The sequence below is a fragment of the Chelonia mydas genome, chromosome 6, assembly GCF_015237465.2.
Source record: "Chelonia mydas isolate rCheMyd1 chromosome 6, rCheMyd1.pri.v2, whole genome shotgun sequence".
Lineage (NCBI taxonomy): Eukaryota > Metazoa > Chordata > Testudines > Cheloniidae > Chelonia > Chelonia mydas.
Genome location: NC_051246.2, coordinates 124,886,769 through 124,906,828, shown reverse-complemented (window position 1 = coordinate 124,906,828; position 20,060 = coordinate 124,886,769).

The window sequence follows — 20,060 nt, the reverse complement described above, 5'->3', positions numbered from 1 at the left end:
AGTAATTGGACTGAGATTTTCAACCAACACCAGATAGGTCTATAAGATGGTAATACCTTTTGGTCCCTACTGACCTGGACTGGATTTGAACTTGCATTTTAGAGAGGAAAGTCTCCATAATCCAGAGGAAATGTTGTCCAGTGGTCAGGGCACTGACCTGGGATTCCGGGAGCTATTCCCCACTCTGCCAGGAATTTTCTGTGTGACCATGGGGCAAGACACTTCATCTTGCATCTCTGGGCCTGTTTTCCTTCCCACCCTTTGCCTTTCTTAGGTTGCAAGCTCTTAGGGGCAGGGGCAGTCTCTCTTGGCAGCCTGACACAATGGGGCACCAATCTCAGTTAGGTGCTGCCGTCATGCAAATAATAATCAGATCCTTGATCCATCATGTGTCCCACTTAATTTGTATGATTTTATAAGGGAGGTTTCTGAGGTTTTAAGCCATATAGTACCGGAGTTTTTGTGGTCTGAATTTGCATATGTCCTCAGGTAACCTCTCACTGTTTTTTCTTTCTAGGAATTCTCCTTTTGTCACAAGAACAAGACCAGTTTGGATATATTTTTAGAGAACATCCCGTACAGCACGTCCAGCCTATATGTAGTACAGTGTAAGTGGATACAGGCAGAGAGGCTCATTTCCCAGCTATCATAATGAATGACTGGCCGCTGGTTTGCGATTGCCTTTTACTTCACCCCACATGCAGGGGGACACAAGTTTTCAAGACTGGTGAAGATTCTGGAGAAACAATGCAATTCAGCCCAGGCTTCACTATTTATTTTCCAAGCCGAAACTGCACATTGCTACCAAGGCAACATGGAGGAGATACAGTACTGAGCTTACCGTCGATCCCTGTCTGCCCAAGATATTGACCTCAGCGTTTTAGGGGAGTTCGGTTTCCAAAGTCGTGGTTCTGAACGGTGCCGGACTGATTGCTCTGATGAGTGAAGCTAGCCCTGGAACAGGTGCTGGTGGGCAAACTTCCCCTTGATGTGGGACTAGTTGCTCCAGGGAGGTTTGAGTCAGGTTGGAGAGCAGATCACTTTCCACCCTATTTAATACTTGGCCTCTCTGCTACGCTCCGCCAAAAAGAGAGGCAACGGGTGTCAGATATGGTGATGGTTATTCATAGATTTTAAGGTCACTATGATCTGAGCCCCAGGGCAAACAATCCCACCCAGTAACTCCTGCAGAGGAAGGAACTATTCCTCCCTGCTACCTAAGTGTCAGAACTGAGAATCGTCAGCACAGAGGAGATGAGCTGATATTTCTTCACATACCAATGATGCTCGGTTGCTACCAGCCTCAGGGCTGATCCTGCAAGAAGAGCCACCACAAATGTGTCCCACCGCTGAAGAGAGGTACCTGGGGCACCCAGCAGTGACCCGACTGGGAAGCAGGGCTGCCTTCTGTCCAAGTTCATTTGTTCCCTTCCTGTACCCCTGCCTGTCCCACCAATTCAGGATCAGCCCCCTGGCTGCAATCCAAACTGCTTGTGATTAACCTGCTGACTACTGCAGGAGGGCCACAGGTCAGTGGACAGGTAACAGAGACGCTATAACAGATCGAGAGCAGCCTGTCAAGAGGCGTCTCAGGGCCCTAGGAGGAATGGGGCATTTGGAGGCAGTTGGGTGGCAAGAGCTGTCCCATGGGGAACGGGGACAGCTGCCTTGGAGCTAACGTCACCGTGGGACACCCAACCCAGCAGAGATGGAGCAGCCTGCTGGCAGCAGCCGCATGGGAACTGCTGAGTCACTGCAAGAGGATAACACAGAGCGGTCCCCAGCTAGTCATACTGTGGGGCTGGCTCCTGGCTAGGGAGCCTGCAGGATAGCTAATTGCTTTTAACAGAGAAATGGACAGAAAGCGGCAGCCCAGGTGGTAGGTTGGAAGACGGGCGCACACCCAAGGACATGCTCTATGGGGAGCTACCAGAGGGAACAAGAACAACAGGAGGCCCTGAGCTTGGCTATAACGACACATGCAAGCGAGATATGAAGGAATTTGGAATTGATCCTGACCAATGGGAAATCTTGACACGTGATCGTAACAAGCGGTGCCACCATCTCTATCAGGGTATCAAAGTCCATGACAGGAGCTGGCTCCTACAGCTTGACGAGAAAAGAGCCCGTAGGAAGCAAGCAGCTCCCAGCCAAGATCCACACATTTGCACGAACTGCCAAAGATCATGTAAATCTCGGATTGGCCTATTCAGTCACATGAGACATCGCAAACCATCTACATCATAGGCTGCGATTCCCACCGTCTCTCGCAGACGAAAGGAGGCCAACAACAAGGTGCCAGACCTGTGGAGCCCAAGCAGCTCCATTTGACACCACCCAGAGGCAGAGATGACCCATGCCTGCCGATACTGGGGGGACAAAGTGAGGGCAGCCAGCTTCAGCAGTGTTACTGAGCATGCTCAGTCCATAGGAGCATGCTCAGGACAACCCAAACAGCAAATCTGGGGCAGCACATGACCCCGCATGCCCCCATCCCCATGCGTCGCCCCTGCCTAGGGGCCAAGCTAGAGACTACCCTTTGCTTAAGCTAGTAAGCCTAGGGTATTGGCTCCCTTTTCTGCCAGTCCCAGTAAGTCATCCCTTCATTTTAGCCATGTGTCTGAGCCTTTGGGGGCACACTTCTTGCTACAGCCTATAGGGTGTAGCCTCTAAAGCCCCACGAATGCCTGCCTGAGTTGCGGTGCACGGACTCCTAGCCACCCTGAATCGGCCTTAGTGGTTGCATTTCCATACCAATCGGAGGATCTCTGTTACCATGGTGCATTTGGAGAGCATTGATAGGCTATTGTTATAAGGAAATATATTACGGGGAAATACCTCAAAGAGGGCAGTAACCCACGGTTCAGAAGAAAAAAACGGGAAATGGCCTGGATACTGTGTTAATTTCAAAAGTAAACATCTTTGTTAACAAACCAAAAAGACACCCACCTCCCCACCCCCAGTTCTACAGTATCTGCACTTGTGACATGTCAGGAAAGTGGGACCAGCCAGGCTAACGATTCAGATAAGATCGCGCCAGCAGTGAAAGTAGCCGCAAAAGGAAATGTATATTGTTCTAAACCTCAATTAATTTAATTTAGTGCATCACCCAAAACAAATGATCATAGCAGATAAAACAAAAGTCTAGTCAAGCAAAGAACAAAGCTAATGCAGTCATAATCAAAGGTATTTTGTTTACTTGCCCTATTCAGAGAGATCCATTTCCCCTAAACAGTACATGAATAATTTAACGTTGTTTCCTATGATGCTTTTCAGACTACTTGGTGTTGCCAACCAGAGGGCTGATATGGGAACAATACTGAGATCTCAATCTTGCTGGTTGCCTGTTGCCTTCTGTAAATAAACCACAGGAATAAATGACTTCCCGGCAGTGAAAGTATTCATGCTGCTTTGTTTAAGTCAAGAATCTACATGATGTGCATAGGGGCTGCACTGTGGGGAGTAGGCTAGCATTGTACTTGAAGAATTTACAGGGAGGGTCGAACTGGCAAAGGGCACCTGCTGGTTTGGGGGGCACAGTGCTTCAATCCACACACGCAAAGGCTAGGCAGAGTCCTGAGAAGGCAGCGGTGCAGAGATGTGCTGCCCGAAGCAGAAGCACCATAACGCCTCCCAGAATTCCCCAACAGGCCGGACATGCTCACCTGCTGTGTTACCCCTTAAGACAGCTCAGTGTGTGTTTCCCCACATGGCTCCCTTGGCCAGCAAGTGAGGACAGACTGAAGGAAGGCATGGATCCACCTTCCATCCATGCCCTAGGGGGCACTAAGAATCATAGAATCATAGAATATCAGGGTTGGAAGGGACCTCAGGAGGTCATCTAGAGGGAGCAGTCCTGGTCTTCAAAACACAGGAGCTGCTGTTATGGCTGACCCCGAGCGTAAGAGGGGAGAGGGAGGGTGAGACAAGCAAGGAGGGTGCACGAGCCCAGATAGGGTAGCTCAGGAGGAAAATTGGGTTGGGTTGCTGCCTGGGCTGGAATTTGGCCTTAGATGTGTATTTGCCGAGTCCTGTAGATACCTAGGGATACGGGAAGAAAAGCTTATGATGTGCAATGCTGGTTGCCTCCCAGAACACATGGTCAAAGTCCCTTCCCCAAAGAACTCCCCAGCTAGAATCTGGACATGGTCAAACAGACAAGAAGGTGGGCGGATGGTGATGGTGCAGAAGAGACACTGCCTGGGCGTGAGAGGTGGGATGATGGCAGCTCTCTGGGGTAGGGACTGTCTGTATTCTTGGGCTGCACGGTGCCTTGTGCAATGTGGCCATGATCCCAGAGTGGGGACCCTGGGGACAATAACAATAGAAACAAGAATAATGGAAGCTCAGGTTTGAACACAAATCAACCTCTGGGAAAGGTTTGATCCCAGTGCTTCTGGTTTCACCCAAACTGACACCAACTTGGCAAGAGCCTTCCAGCTGCACATTCCTTCCATGCGGTTTTATGAGCTGTAAACTCAAAAACACAAAACAAAGTCATCCAAACCACACAGGATCATTCACTCCTATGTTTCCCCAGAGCTTCCTGCCCTGGCTTCTGGTCACCATAACCCCTTGTCTCAGTAATACCCTTCCTTTGAAGAGATTGAACCTAAATGGGCTGAGCTGCATCAAATTAGCTTCTAGCTCAGAATGCCAACCTGACCTATCTCTGAATCCTGCCTGGAAATTAATCCTCAAACCCCCAGACCATTGTTTGTTTGGCAGAGCCTCTTCCAAGGGACCCCATGCCAGGCAAGGTGCAGCAGGGATTTGGGGTCCCCAAAGATCCCTGTGTAATCCAGACACCTCCTGGGTGTGGTGTTCTGTCCCATCTGGTGGCACCGAGACCACTTAAAGAGAGAGAGAAAATGAATATGCTCTACAGCCTTTGCTAAAAGCCAACTGCTAGGGCTAGCAGTTGCCTAGCAGTTGCCACTAAAAACCTGCAAACTAAACAAACAATGAACACTGGGATCTTCATGATCAATGAAGTCACTTGCCAGTTTTACAGCCAAAGCTGCTGAAATTCAATCTGTGCAGCTCGTCATCTGTTTATAAAACATCCCTCATTGTGAAGACATAAGGCTGTGTGCCTTGGAAGCCTATTCACCACATGGGCTATTAAATCAGACTTTTAACTCCACCCATTGTCAGGGTAGCAAACTGAGAGAGGACGCCGTCCCAGGACATACATGGTACCTTTGCCTAGGAATCAGCTGTGATCTCATAGAACTATACAACTGAATGATCGAGAACAAGAAAAAAAAACCTTCAAATATTTAACAATCACAAAAGCCTTTGTAAAGATAAAAATACCAAGATTTCGTATCTGGTTTTCCATGTGCAGCAGCTGGAAATATGATTTTTAAACTTGTTCAGTGAAATGAAAACTTCAGGGACTTACATGATGTTTCTTTTGGTCAAAGAAAGGCAAGATATATTTACACTGGTGTCATTGGAAAAACACCTCTTGGATGCTTTAAGCATTTATGATCAGGATGTACTCTTAATAAAATTGCTAGCCAGTAACACAGCTCTCAGCTTTGAACATTAATACTGGAACGGACTTTACTATCGTGCAAATTCTGTTGATGAAGCAGGGTTGATTAAGTCCACTGTACTTTCCTCTTGTTATTTAACAATATAATTTTCTCTGTGGGAAACCGATATAAATATAATAAAAGTTTCCAGATATAAGCATCTCCATTTTTCCTGGGAGATACTGGGGCTAATCCATTTCCCATTGAAATCAATGGATGTTTTGCCATTCACTTTCATGGGACTTGGATCAGACTCCTTTTCCTTGTCAACTTCCCTAGAGTTATTATACCAACATTTTGATCATGTTCACACTTCCTCCAATTCATGGGCTTTCATTCTCACTGCTTGAACATCTCCTGGGAGTCCACACAAGAACTCCAAGGGTACTCAAGCACTCTGAAAATGAGGCTACTGCCAAGCCTGAGAAAATGAGGTTTTTTTAATTGAATTGGGACAGTATTAGTTACTACAGCAAATAAGGTTCCACTTCCCATGCCTGAATTCTGAGAAATAATCAATTTTGACATTACCCTGACGATTTATTATGGCTCCTAAAGTGTGCAAAAGAGCCCAAACGTTCAGAGGGAGGTCCCAGTCTGTCCATGCACTATACTGCAACTTATGTTGCCAGCAATAGGGTCTTTCCTCATGAACAGGCCTTAGGCCAGTCGTCCCCAAACTTTTCAGCATCACGCCCCCCTTTACCTCTGTAAAGAGCCGGGGCCAGGCGTGGGGCCGTGGCTCTCCAGGGAAGGAGGGAAACGTGGACGGGGTATCGGGGCCAAGGCTGAGGCCGCAGCTGGGGGTAAGTCTGGGGCCAGGGCCAGGCTGGATACCGAGCTGTGGTTGAGCCGTGGCCAGGGGCTGAGGCTGGAGGCGGGACTGGGAGTTGGGGCCACAGCTGGGGGCGGGGCTGGAGCAAAGCTGGGAGTGGAGCAGGGCTGAGTGGCCCCGCCGCACGCCCCTGAACCGTCCTCCATACCGGGGGGGTGACCTCTGCCTTAGACAGAAAATTATCCCCCCCCCCAAAAATTGTAAAGAAGGCATTGACAGGTTAAAAATCAATGTGTTCACTTGTGAATTTACCTCTCTATTAGATGCCTCAGTCATCCACCAATTTTACAGCTTGTTACTAGAGGCTAACTTGTTTTATTGGCCTTTGAGTCGGGGGGCTGCCAAATCCTGGTTCTTCCTATTCACCAAACTGGGGATAAATTCACACTCAGGCCCTGCTCCGAAAGTCCCCTTTGTGCTCCCTTTTCCATCCACGAGAGGGCTGCTGCTGCCTATAGGAATCTCTGTGCCGGTAGATGTCATTTCATAGAATATATCAGGTTTGGGATTACTAATTAATTTTTTTTTAAGTCGGGGGCTGGATAATTGCATCAGTGGCTGCACTGACGCTGAAGGCGTTTCATGGGGACCGGATCGGCTCAGTGTATTTCCTGCCCTTTGTTAACACACTCGACGTCCGGTGTCGTGAACGGGTTGGCAGCCTCTGTGAAGTCCCCAGAGCACATGTACACACACAGTCTCAGAGGCCATTCGGGTGCTAAAAAGCTCACAGCCTTGACAGACACAAAGAGCAGCAGGGGAAACAGAGGCACGCAACAGAGACACAAAGGGATGGTGTGATTTGACCAATGTCACACGCAGGTCAGTAGCAGAGCCAAGAACAGAACCTAGCCCCACTTCCCTGTGCTCTGTCCAGTAGGCCCTGTTGCCTTTTGAGTGAATGGCATAGACTTCAGTGTCCACTAACCCAGCTGCAGCCCATGAAGAGACGGCCACGTAACGCTAAGCGGACGGTGCATCTGTACTCAGTTAACATGTGCTAAACATAAATGAAAAAAGAAAAAGACCGGGGCTCAATCCACCCTTCCCCCCGCTCCCGAACGTGGTATTACTCAGCATACAAATGTTACTTTTTCTTCAAAGTAAAAACTTCTGCATTTTATTTATTTTAAAAAAACATTTTATAAGTGCAATAATGACATCCTTTGGCTTGGTGCCTCAAATGCCTGAGGCACGTATATGCCTCATTACAGCAACAGTACACGCCCGGCCATGTATTATTTCGTACATTGGCAGCTCGCTCTACACTCATTAAAATTTTGTAGGTACCGAACAATCTAAACAAAATCTAAAGGGCACTGCACCAGTAATTCTCCTGTCATTAGTGCGGAGCAGAGCAAATGAGTGCATGACAGATGCAGAGGCTCAGTAGCATGGCTCTGCAGCCCGTACATCTGAAACTCTTTTGTGGTTCTAGTCCTATACATTTATAACCGCGGGCCATTTCTGTACACAGTAGGTGGTGATACTACCAAAAAAGCACACGGAGAGGCAGTCATTTCACATGCATCCCAGAAGATTTGGACTTTGTCTAAGGTAATAAATAACATGAAACTGAATACACCAGAAAACCTCTGTCCAATAAAAGGCAGGGTGCTTGGAAAGTCTGGTGTCTTAAATGCTAATGGGGAGTGGGGGGGAGAGTTCCTCAAAAGGGCCAAGTGAAATATGGAGAATGATCTTGCATTGTGTAAAGAGCAATTCCAAGCAAACAGGACTTCCATTTGGATCCATATTAAGATTTATCGACCCTTATTGTCAATATTCTCTTCATCGGAGCCATAGTTAACACTGACTTTGAGACCATTAAGAAGGTTGTGTCTAGGCAGAGGGAAGGTGATGCTTACAAAATGATCTGATCCTTTTTTAAGTTAGTACCCCATCTCTCATTAAATGCCAAAAGGCACCTTAACCCATTAGGCTCTTTTGAAAACCCCAGCCATAAGGACCATTGTGCTGCTCTGACAAACGCTTCTTAAAATAAAAAGGAGGCATACTTGTGGCACCTTAGAGACTAACACATTTATTTGGGCATAAGCTGTCGTGGGCTAAAACCCACGCCATCAGATACTTCTTAAAATGTGTACCTTATCATTCTTCTTTAATATTTGTGTTTTGGTAACAGCCAGATGCACCAATCAGTATCACGGTCCCATTCTGCTAGCCCCTCTCCAAACATTTAGGAAAGGAAGACATGATCCCTTATCATTTGTACGTCGCATGGATAAAGCCAAGTGTTAACGAACCTCTGAAAATTGTCAGGTAATATCCTTTTATAAGATTTAATAGAGATAGGGCCACCTTGGTTTTAAAGAAGAAAATAATACAACACAGTATCATGAGACATTGTCCTGTTTTATTTACTACCTACTTACCGCCTCCTTTAAAATACAGTTATGGGAGAGGTGGTTAAATAAAAAATAAAGACAAAGAGCCAGATTCTGCTTTCAGTTATACCACTGTACATCCAAAGTCAATGGTATTCCCCTGTCTGCAGAATCCAGGCTTCCCAGCAATATGACAAAAGACAAAAACACCCTATCACCACTGTGGGTGAACGCTTTTTGCAAAGCGATCACTCTATGTCTGACCTCTCAGGGTATATCTCCACTGCACTTAAAAACCTGCTTCTGACCCATGTCACCTGACACAGGCTCAGGCTCAGGGGCTGGATAATTGCAGTGTAGAAGTTCAGGTTCAGGTTGGAGCCTGGGCTCTGGGACTCTGCAAGGGGGAGAGCGGGTGCGGGGGAGATCCCAGAGCTCGGACTCCAGCCCAAGCCGAAACATCTACACCAGAATTAAACATACCCTTAGCCCAAGCCCTGCAAGTCTGAGTCATCTGGCACGGGTCAGCCGTGCGTTTTTAATCACGGTGGAGATCTACCCTCAGCCCTCATCCTCAAAGGAAACTTGCACCAAGACCTTCAAAGAGGTGAGCCTGGGAGCTTAAATTCACAACTTTGCTAGACATTAAAAACCATGGACTGAACAGAGACACTGATTTATGGCTTATTCCAACAATCTGTAACACACCAACTCACCATCCCACAGCTTTTTTTCCCTTTCTCCCCTACTACTGGTGACGTGTCAATGGGCCACTTCACGTTGAATGGTCCCTAGAAATATGTGTTAACTACTTAAGTTAAACAATCTGTTCCCCTTGTAGGTAGCTGTGAACCTCTGAGTACATTTCCCAGACCTGAAGAAGAGCTCTGTGTAAGCTAGAAAGTTTGCCTCTCTGACCAACAGAAGTTGGTCCAATAAGAGATATTACCTCGCCCACCTTGTCTCACTAACATCCTGGGACCAACAAGACCGACCACTGCACAGATGCTTGTTTTACCTTTGAAAATATTTTGAGAAAAGTTGTGATTTTCTTCTCTGGATTTTGTTGTTGTATATTTTATTCCTCTGTGACAAAACGCCCAGGCTCCTAACCCTTTCCAGTGAGCTCCCAAAGACCTTTGGCTTTGCTCCAGGTGCTATGTAAAAGAGACACAACGATATATAACTAAGCAGATTATTAAAATAAAGAGTGCCATCTAAGTAGAATGTGTGGCATTGTTCAGAAGCTAGTAGGTTCAATAAAGTTATTGTTGTCCATCACAAATGACTTCCTGGGTCCAACTCTTCATGGATTTCTCATCACAACCTCATTAATCCATGATTCATTTTCATTTCCCCAAGAAGCTCTCACTTGGGGCCAGATCCTGTAAGCTCCTGAGTGCCCTCTGCTCCCATTGAGTAGGGTTGAGGTTGCTCAGCATTTCATTGGAGGCACTCAGCAGCTTGAAGAATTGGGTCCTTAGTGACTTCTCTTGGCACTTTGTTAGGGAATGGCCCTCACATGCTGATTAAACGCCTCCCACCAAACCACTGGAGGGATTGTTTTACTCTGTGACATGCCCTCTCTCTTTCGGAGCACAAAACAGGAGGCCCATTAAAGACAAAATAATTCTAATATCCAATTAGGAGTCAGCTGGGGCTCACAATCCTTGAAGGCATAGTCACGGCCTTTCAGCTATAAGACACTGGAAGCTTGACAAGACTCATGTGTGGCATGTTTACATACTGGGGAGTCTGACACCTCCTCAGTTATATAACAACTTTGTGCAATACACTTCTCTAGCCAGGACAGGCAAATAAGGCACATTTTAAAGGCAATGAGTGGTATTATCAGAAGCACTCAAAATTGGCCTAACTGCTCCCTTTGCAATCCAAGGTAAAACTCCAATTGATGTCAGTGGAGCAGAGATAGACCAACTCTGAACACTTTTGAAAATCCCATCCAACATCTCCAAAAGCAAACTCTCAATTTGCATCTGAAATTTTAGGTTTCCAAGGCTTCTACATCCAGAAGTCCCTGATTTACATGCACAAATATGCTGACCATGCATCATGGTACTAGGCCCAGCCCAAGAAGGTTTCCCACTGGAGAGCCAAGAAATGTCTGCTCTATTCTATACAAGTCCTTATATGGCCCTCAGCACTGTAGTGCATTAACCAATGTGACTAACATCTCTTTCTACTATCCATCTGTGGGATAAGAATTCTACTGTCCATTATGGGTTTGGGAAGAGAGCAGGGAGGGCGGCACTGAAGTGTTTTCCCAAGTGTTTTGCTCTCTCAGTCACCCCTTTTTCAGTTTCTGTATAGGCAGAAGAGGTGTCCTAAATTTTGCCATATTGATTTTGAAATGATTTCCTCCCCTTCCTGTTAATATCCTGATAGGGGGACGGCGAGAAAGGTCTTATACATGGTACTCAGCAACAAAATGCACTTGAAGACTCAAATTCCAATCATTACTCAAGATACAAGTGAAAATGTATAGGCCTCATCCTGCTCTTCATTTATCCCTTTCTCATAGACATCTCATAACTTGCGGGGTCTGCCAAGGGCTGGAATAGCAGGACTGCTGAAGGAGAAGACAGAAGTGCATTAGGAACACTATCTCACCTTACTTTGTTAAGGAATACAGTTGCTCTGAAAAATGTTAAAAGAAAAATAAGTGCCACCATACACAAACTCTGAAAAGCATTGGTTGAACATTAGATTATATTCTAATATCGGAAGGGGAATTGGGGGTGGGAGGGGCGGGTTAACAATGGGATAGAGCCCTGTCCCAGTGGTTCAAATAAAATCCATGCTGGCACTGGCTGAAAATAGTTATTCTGCTAGCTGTCAGGTGGGGAATTTAGCTCTGAACAACACAAAACTAATTGTCAATATTTTGTTATTTCATCAATATGTTAGTGACCTAAGCAGTACAGGAGACTCTGGGCCGGCTCCTCAGCTGGTGTCAATGAGTGTAGCTTCATCGGAGCTAATGGGGTTATACTGCTGGTGTAAATTCACAGTGCGTGAGAGGAGAACCTGGCCTTTTAATTTGGCCTGGGAGTTTATTTCTTTAAGTGACAAAAATCTTAAACCTCCAGATGACACTATTTAAACTAGGTCAACTTTTCTGCTGTATTGAAGGGACTCAGGGCCGGTGTGATCTCACACCATGGTTTTGGTGAGGAGTCTCCTGATTTATGCCAGTATAACTGAGACCGGAGTCAGTTCCTTTGTCTGGGGAACATCTTTATTCTTAGGAATTGTGCTTGTAACAAGGCTTTTCAGGAACACGGCAATTGCACACGTGAACGCATCACTTCCTGCATTACTATGCTAGAGAGAGCAGCCAAGCATCTCTTGCTACAGCTGAGAACTAATTAAGACTGCTCTTTTCCAAATATTACATGGCTCAGTCCATTCTTCCCTGATTAAGAACAAAGGAAGAAAGGAGTCATTTATTGCCATGAGTCACTTGAGATACAATGGAAGGAATTCCATGAGATGACCGCGACCAAACAAAAGCTGACATTATGAAAGCCATGTCTAAATACTAATTTAAACTGTCAACTTGAGGAAGGTGCATGACAGAGAGAGAATTAAAACTTTAAAGAGCCCATAAATCATAGCAGAGATTGGCTGAGTGCGAAGAGGCTAAAATACATTTAATTTTAAACTCTTAGAATATTGGAAAATTTCCTCCTAATCTGGGGGTGAATTAATTGCTTCTCTCTCCAAAAATTGCATAGAAAAACAAATAAAACAGGCCAAAAGTTCAGCTGGTGGAAGTGAGCCTAGCTCCACTGAAGTCACCAGCTGAGGATCTGAGCCTAGTACTTCTCCATCAGTATGTGAACGCTGGATAAACACCATCCCATTTGATTTGCTTGCTTTACAAAAGGGGGAAAATAATTTGGGCCACAGCCTCAGATAAGGTAAATTGGTGTAACTGACTTCAAGGGGGCTATTTCAATTTACACTAGCTGGGGATCTGGCCCGACATTTTTGTATACTGCTGTTTATACCCAGGGCCAGATTCTGTCCTCATTTACACTGGGTATATCCAGAGTAACTCCACTTAATTCAGTCAAGACCCACTTTCCATCAGTGTAACTGAACAGAACTAACCTAGCTAATAATAGCTAAAAGATATAGAACCAGAGAATCATAGGACTGGACGGGACCTTGAAAGGTCATCTAGTCCCACCCCCTGCACTCATGGCAGGACTAAGTATTAGCTAGACCATCCCTGACAGGTGTTTGCTCAAGTTCAAACAGGAATTAAATTCTGGAAAGTCCTATGTTGTACAGAAGGTCTGACTAGATGCTCACAATGGTCCCTTCTAACTTTTATGCCATTTTGTACATCCCGCACAAGATTTGGGTCACTGGTTTGTTCTGTTCTGCTCTGTAAAAGCCTGTCTTGTAGAGATCTTTTAGTTGTTCCTAAAGGACGTTTTCTGCTATTTCTCACATTCCTTAGACCTCTTCCCAGTTCTTTAGCCCTCGCCCCAAAATTTTTTTTCTGGGCGTTGACTCCAGATAAGGAAATCAAAGCTGTCCTCCTTCCATTGCAGCATCCATCCAACAGGGGGGGAGGGTTAAGAATGATTGACTGGACTGGTTGATTCACATCCCAGACTTGGAAGAGGGTTCCAGTGGTCCATATGGGAAGCCTGGTTCTCCAGCACCTTGGGTGGCCATTGGGACCCGATTTGCATTTTACACCTAAGCATGCCCAGGCGATAGCAACCGCATGAGGAGCAGGGCCATAGCAAATCAGGCTCCCAGGATGGTTTTTTTCCTAGCAGACCGCACTGCGACTGCTGCCGCCCTGTCTCACGTAGCGTGCGTACGGGACCCTGTGTCAGCGTGGGACTTCCACGTCTTTATTCCTTCATTCCTGTTGGTGCCATACCCTCAGAACCAAGACACTGTCCATTTCTTGTGGGCAAGTCCCTATGTACAGTTTTATGACCCTTTTAAAGATTGCTATTAATTAATTGATGATGATGAGTATTATTCAATCAAAGAAATCCTGAAATCCATGACGGCAAATGAAAAAATCATGAGTTAAACAAACAGACTGATTCCCCCGTGGTCCAGAAGGCAGCTGCTGAGGTCTCCTCTCCCCACAGGGTCTTTGCTTTCCCCTTACGTCCTAGTCAGAAGTCAAAGACCAAGAAACATGGTTTATTAGTTATTCAATAAATAATATCCATTGTCTACATGTCTCTTCTCAGGATTTTATACTGCTACCTGCATCCCTGTAGTATCTGAGCACCAGGACAGCAACCAAAGTGTTCTGAAAACTAGCAATGGTGCAGAACTTGGACCACCCAGAGATGCGGACATTCCCCAGGGAACTGCTTTGATTCCTGCTTAGCTGCCGTTCAAGGGATGCCCCTGTGTTAAGGCAAAGGTACTGTTTCAGCTTTGTCCAGAGGGTATGCAGAGATGCTGTGCGCGGGGCGTCTGACGTGAGCATCTCACAGGGGTTACTGGAGTCAAGTCATCCCCAATGTTTGTGTAAATTCAGCCTGAAGTTTAGAAAGTAGGGGCTTTTTAAAAAGGGGAAATATAAATGAGGTGCAGAGCCTTTCACAAATAGGGACCACACCTCAGACCATAAGTTTTTCGGAGCTTTGCTATTAATGTTGATGGGACCAAGATTTTATTGACAGCTCTAGGTTTGGCTACGATTGTTAGCGGTCAGCAGTCCTTCCCCTTTGCGATAGCTGACACAGCCTGCGGTAGCCTGGGTGACCTCAGAGCATTTCTCAGGAGACAGGAGGCAGAGCTTAATATCGTACATACAACTACCTCCTCCACCTCCTTCCCCTCAGAACTGGCGCCCTTGCTGGCACCCTCAGAAGAGAGGCTAAGTACTGAATGGAGACTGACCCAGACCCTCCCTCTGAGATGCAGGCCCCTAAATCACTCTCAGCCTGCTTCTCAGAGTGAGCATCCAGTTCAGTCTCCATTTAGTATTTAGCCTCTCTAGTGCCTAAGGTCCCAAGGCCAGCTCTGATAAAATAATCCCTCCCACCACTCCTATATATCGGGGCTGAGGCACAGTGAAGTTTGCCTTTGGTGGGTGGCTGTAGGCCTTCACACGCTCCGGTGGGAACATTCAACCCTGACTTAACTCCAGTGAGGTACATGTTGGGCCTGGTTCACCGCTGAATTGCGCCAAGCTTTCCACTGGTGCAAGCCCATTGAAACTCCGGGCATAGAACTGAGGTAGTGGAGCGGTGAGTCAGGTGTTTGATGTCAGTGGAGTTACACCCAGGGTGGATTTGGCCCGAGGGCAGTTATCCCAACACTTAAATGGCTCTTCGCTAACCCCACTTCTGTGCATCAGGAGTCATTTGCATAGGAAGGGGAGAGAAAACCCAGACTACCCCCTGAGAGTTGATAATAAGGCCAGCAACATACTGGGCTCATAAAGGGATCAGGCTGCAAGGATCTGGTGCTGAGTGTTGCCTTATGCGTTAGCAGCTTCGTTGGCTCCCAGACCGGGGACCCTGTGAACTTCCCACCAACTCAGTGCAGATATTGCCACATATTTTAGCCGCCAAATTCATCGTAAGCCAACAGAATGCACTCTTGATGAAGAGTGAGTCTATCCAGTGAAAGACAGACTCACTGCCAAGTTTGGAGGGGCTTCTTTGCCAGCATTTGAAATGTGGGTGAACAGTTTGATTCAGTTGGGTAATTTAAGGACCTACCGGTACGCCCAGGAAGACCGTATGAAGCCAACCTAAATACCCTGTATGTCAAATGAATATGCCTTTAGAGATCCATAAATATATTTGCAGTTGGCCATATTTTTGTGCAGTTTCCTTCCATGTTTGTAAACACTGGTGAAATAGGCCCAAATCTGCGTGCACCTCCAAGCAGTTACAGAACGTACTGTAATTCTGTAATGCAAAACAGAACGGCTTGCTAACTGTGCAGCTCTGGGTAGGATTCCTGACATAATCCTTTTACGTATTTTATGTTAATCACTTCCATCTCGGGAACACACGCAAACAATACCCTGTTAGATGCTATGTTTGGCACTTAGACAGAAGTGCAATCTGCAGCAAGCACTCGGGTGGCGGATGGGAGGCTAGAACTGACTGTATCTGAATGGGAGACAATAGGTGGATGCTGGAAGTTGGAAGGAACCAAAAGATAATGTGCAAAGGTCAGAGTGACAGTGAGTTATTTGTTAGGAGGTTTTTTTTTTCTATTATTGGCTCTTCAAGTAGAAGATGTTTCTATCAGCCACCCACCATTATGCATGAAAATGAAAACCCTTTGCTATTACATCATGTCATGTATTCACTGAGGCCCAACACCTAGGTGTGCAGGGTCTGAAATGGAGAGGAGCCAGCGTTGCTTTTGCTGCATGGGAACAGGAAGCCAGTTGGCTGCGGGCAGCTGGTGCATGGATCTGCACCAGTATGCTCCTGTGCTCTGTGAGGGCTTCATCTAGGGTAGCATGGAGGAGTGGGGCAGAGAGGCATTACAGAGACAGGGATGAATGGGACCATGATCAAATGGCTGCAGAGTGGTACTGGAGAATACTGCAGTCCATGGGAAAACGTCTTCACTGATTTAAATACAGTTCGCTCAGAAAATACTTTCTCAATCTGTTCCTTTTTGAGCAGGCAGAGACTCGGTCCTTCACGAGCAACGGGGACCTGACTCTGCTAGAATGGGGACTTTGCTGCTGACTGTGAAATCAGAAACTAAACAACGAGGAGCTACTTTATGGGTGGGAGGGAGGACGTCAGCTGAGGCTTGGACGAGGAAACATAGGGCTCTCGTTAACGCTGGTGTGAATGGGTGACTCTGTGGGAACCTGGGAGGTCAGCATCAGGCCCACAGAATTTTTAGTAATTCTTTAAGAGAGCTCCTGGAGCACAAGGATTAGAAGAGACGGAACACAAGGTGGCATGTTACTGCAGGAGCAAGCGTTTAAAAAGTAAAAATCAAATTAGCCAGTTGCCAAAGCACAAATCAAATAACAGTTGGTGCTGTTGAAACTCAGCAAGTGTGGCTCATCCTCTGTTTGGGTAAACCATAAGGCTGTGCACCTCGGCAAGCCTACTCACCACATGGGCTTTAAATAAGACTCTTCCCTCCACCCACTGATGGGGTAGCAAAATGAAAGAGCCCATCTCCTTGGGAGGTGCATGCTACACTTGCACAGACCAGGAATCAGCTGTGATCATCCTGAGCTGAGCAAATGGACAACCAGCAAAAATCCAAAATCAGCCAGATATATGGTCATTACAAAAGTTTTTGCCTGGGTACAAAAAACTTAGGATTCTGTGTGATATTTTCCTATTACGGCAGCTGGAAATAAGACTTTCTTCATTACTCAGGGAAACTAAAACTTCAGGGACTTACATCATGTTTCTTTTGGTCAAAAGACTGGTCCCACTGGAAGAGCACCGCTTGGATGTTTTAGGCATTTATGTCCAGGATGTACACTTAATAAAATTAAAGGGTAGCAATGAAGCTCTTAACGTGCAACATTAACACTTACTGAGAAAATTCTGTTGTTGAAATATTTCCACTGATATCATGTGCTTTTCTTATTGTTATTTAATAATAAATCTGGCCCCCAGAGAAAGGACTACAAATATGAATTTAACAGTTCCCAGCTACAGAGCATCTCCAACTTTTCCTGGGAGATAAATAGCTTAGAGAGCTCCGTACAAAAATTTGTTATTCTTGATTTTAGTCCAATAATGCTGTAAGCAGCTTCTGTAGAAAAGAGCAAGTACCCAGACTCTTCAAGAACAAAGTGAGATGAAGAAATGTCATACCAGCTTTTAGTTATGTTTTATTCCAGTACTAAAGGGTTAAATATCTCACATTATGTGTGCACATTAACTAGCCTGAAGTCCATGTGAATTGTTTTGTTCCTATTGGTTAGATGTGCCTGGGAATAGTAGTTTCACCACTTTTTGCATCAAGCCTGTTGCAACTATTGTTCTAGCTTACACCTCCAGCATAGGAGGCATGTCAGAGTAAAGGGGAGGAAGGCTGAAGTGCTCTGCACGCCTTCAAACCCTGGCCAATGGAACGGTTCCTATCAGGCCATTACCATCATCATGAGAGCAGTCCTAAGGCGCCTCTAAATTACACTGCAGCCCAAACAGGCCTCCCAGGATCAGGGGAGGAGAAAACTGACCTAGAAACTCCCTGGTTTTGGGTCCTGCACTGAGCCCTGTTAGGATATAGATATTCAGGCCTGTCTGTAAAGGCCTTTACTCTAAGAATTTAGGTGTATTCTTATCACTTGGCTAGTTATAGAAGTATACAAGAAAGAATCAAGTTAGCCAGACCTGAGGATCTGGCCCACTGATGTTTGCAAGTTGCTCCGATAATATTGTGATGGTGGCCAGACAGATAACTAGAGAGATGCCTTCCAGATACCTGAACAATTCTGTCCTCAGTTACACCCAAATGTGACAAAGGGCAGAATTTAGGCCATTATGTTTATGATTTATTCTTGGTAGTAAAATATTTTTAAAGAAACCATAAAGAGGGATTTATCAAGCCTGTAAAGTGGACTGGGAAGGAGAACTTAGTTTTTCAGCAAGTTGAAATACACTCACATCTACAGGAAATAGTGAGTGCCGTGTGACAGTTCTGCACACGGTACAATGTACTGGAACGGCCACTGTGAGGGCAGAAGGTTGATGTGTGTTACAAAAGAAGGTAGACGACAACACTTGTAAGCACTGTACATTTGACTTAATAGCTCCTCAGGCATTGAAGAAAATGTTACAAGAAATCCAGCTAAAACTTTACCTGGGAAACAGTGGGTGGGAAAGTTAGGAGCAGAGACAACCAAGTGATTGACAGATCAAAATATTTACTTAAAGCGTGCATAAGGTAGTCATAACAAAAGCAAGAACTTCAATAATTAGAGCCACCCTTTTCAGTTTCAGGTGGAGGCACCTGTCTTTATTCCCAGCTCACCTCTCAGGCTCTTGCCACCCAGATGTTTCAACAGGCTTCTTGTTACGATCCTAAGACCTTAATGATCTATTGGAGGCATTCCATTTTTCACCTTGCATCCACAAACCACTCATTTGTCCTCTACCTTTCTCCAGCTGAACACTTGTTTCTCCAGCTCTAGTTTTAACTGAAGCTCTTCAATGATGTATTGAGTTCTTCAATACGAATCGTTCAGGATTGCAGGATTTTCAAAGCTGTTGAGCTATACAGAGCACTCTAGCTAGCCGTACTTGTGGTCTGGCCGATGAAACACTACCCCCCCACCCCAAAAAAAGCAGCAGCTAGAAATACCACTAAATCACTATTGTTTCCTATGCTTTAATTTGATGCCACTGCTCAACAGCTACATCTGTTTACAGCAATCCACAGTTAAGTGATCATGGTTTACACTAGATATTTTTGAACTTGCAGTTATTTTATACGGAGCAAGATCATCCCAGAAATCAGCCTCTCTCATTACAGCAGGGGTGTAGATAGATTGTGTTTACTTAATGCACTAGAAGTTCAAATATTTAGCTTGCGGTTTAGATGGCTGAACAATCTGTACTGTAGTTAAGGGCTACGTATGCATCTTGAGGTTGAGAAGAGGGAACAGGTCTGGGTCTGAACAAAGCCCAGAATATGCACATGTGTTTGTCAATACGACTGATCCCCACCCCCCTAAAAGAGTGGATGTGCAAGAAGGCATGAATCAGTCCAAACAGCCTGCTGATGGTCATTTGACAGAATATGTGGGAAATTGAGTTTACCTGGAATTTATGAACTGGGAAGGCTGTTTCTCAGAAGGATTAACAGTGAGTCACAAAATAAACCCTGGGTCATTCACAAGCCTAGGCACTATATGTCTGGTGTCATGAGAGTGAGAACAGTTGGAGAGCAAAGAAAGGTCTCATGACAGCCTGTTAACTAATTTTCGTACTCAGAGTGAAGACATGTTCTGGAATCTTTAAAAAACTGTCTTTCGTGACCCCGCATGTCTCCAAAGGGAGCTTTGTGAGAAGCAAGAGCAGGAACAAAAATACACATGGGTATAAATGCACTGTAAGAAGGTAATAACGTATACAACTTTCTGGAAATATCAGATACTATGTTTACTACCAGCCGGGGACTGGGATGAAAATCCAGAAGGCTGACAAAGAGCAGGAACAGCTGGTTACTTAAACTTGAGCCTCGGTACAGATGCAAAAAATAACACTTCGCTCCTGTGTGGCACTTTTCACCGATTGGTGAACCCCAAAGCACCTTACAAATGAAGGTGAGGATCCTTAGCCATGTTTTACACTTGGAGTTTTCGCTTGA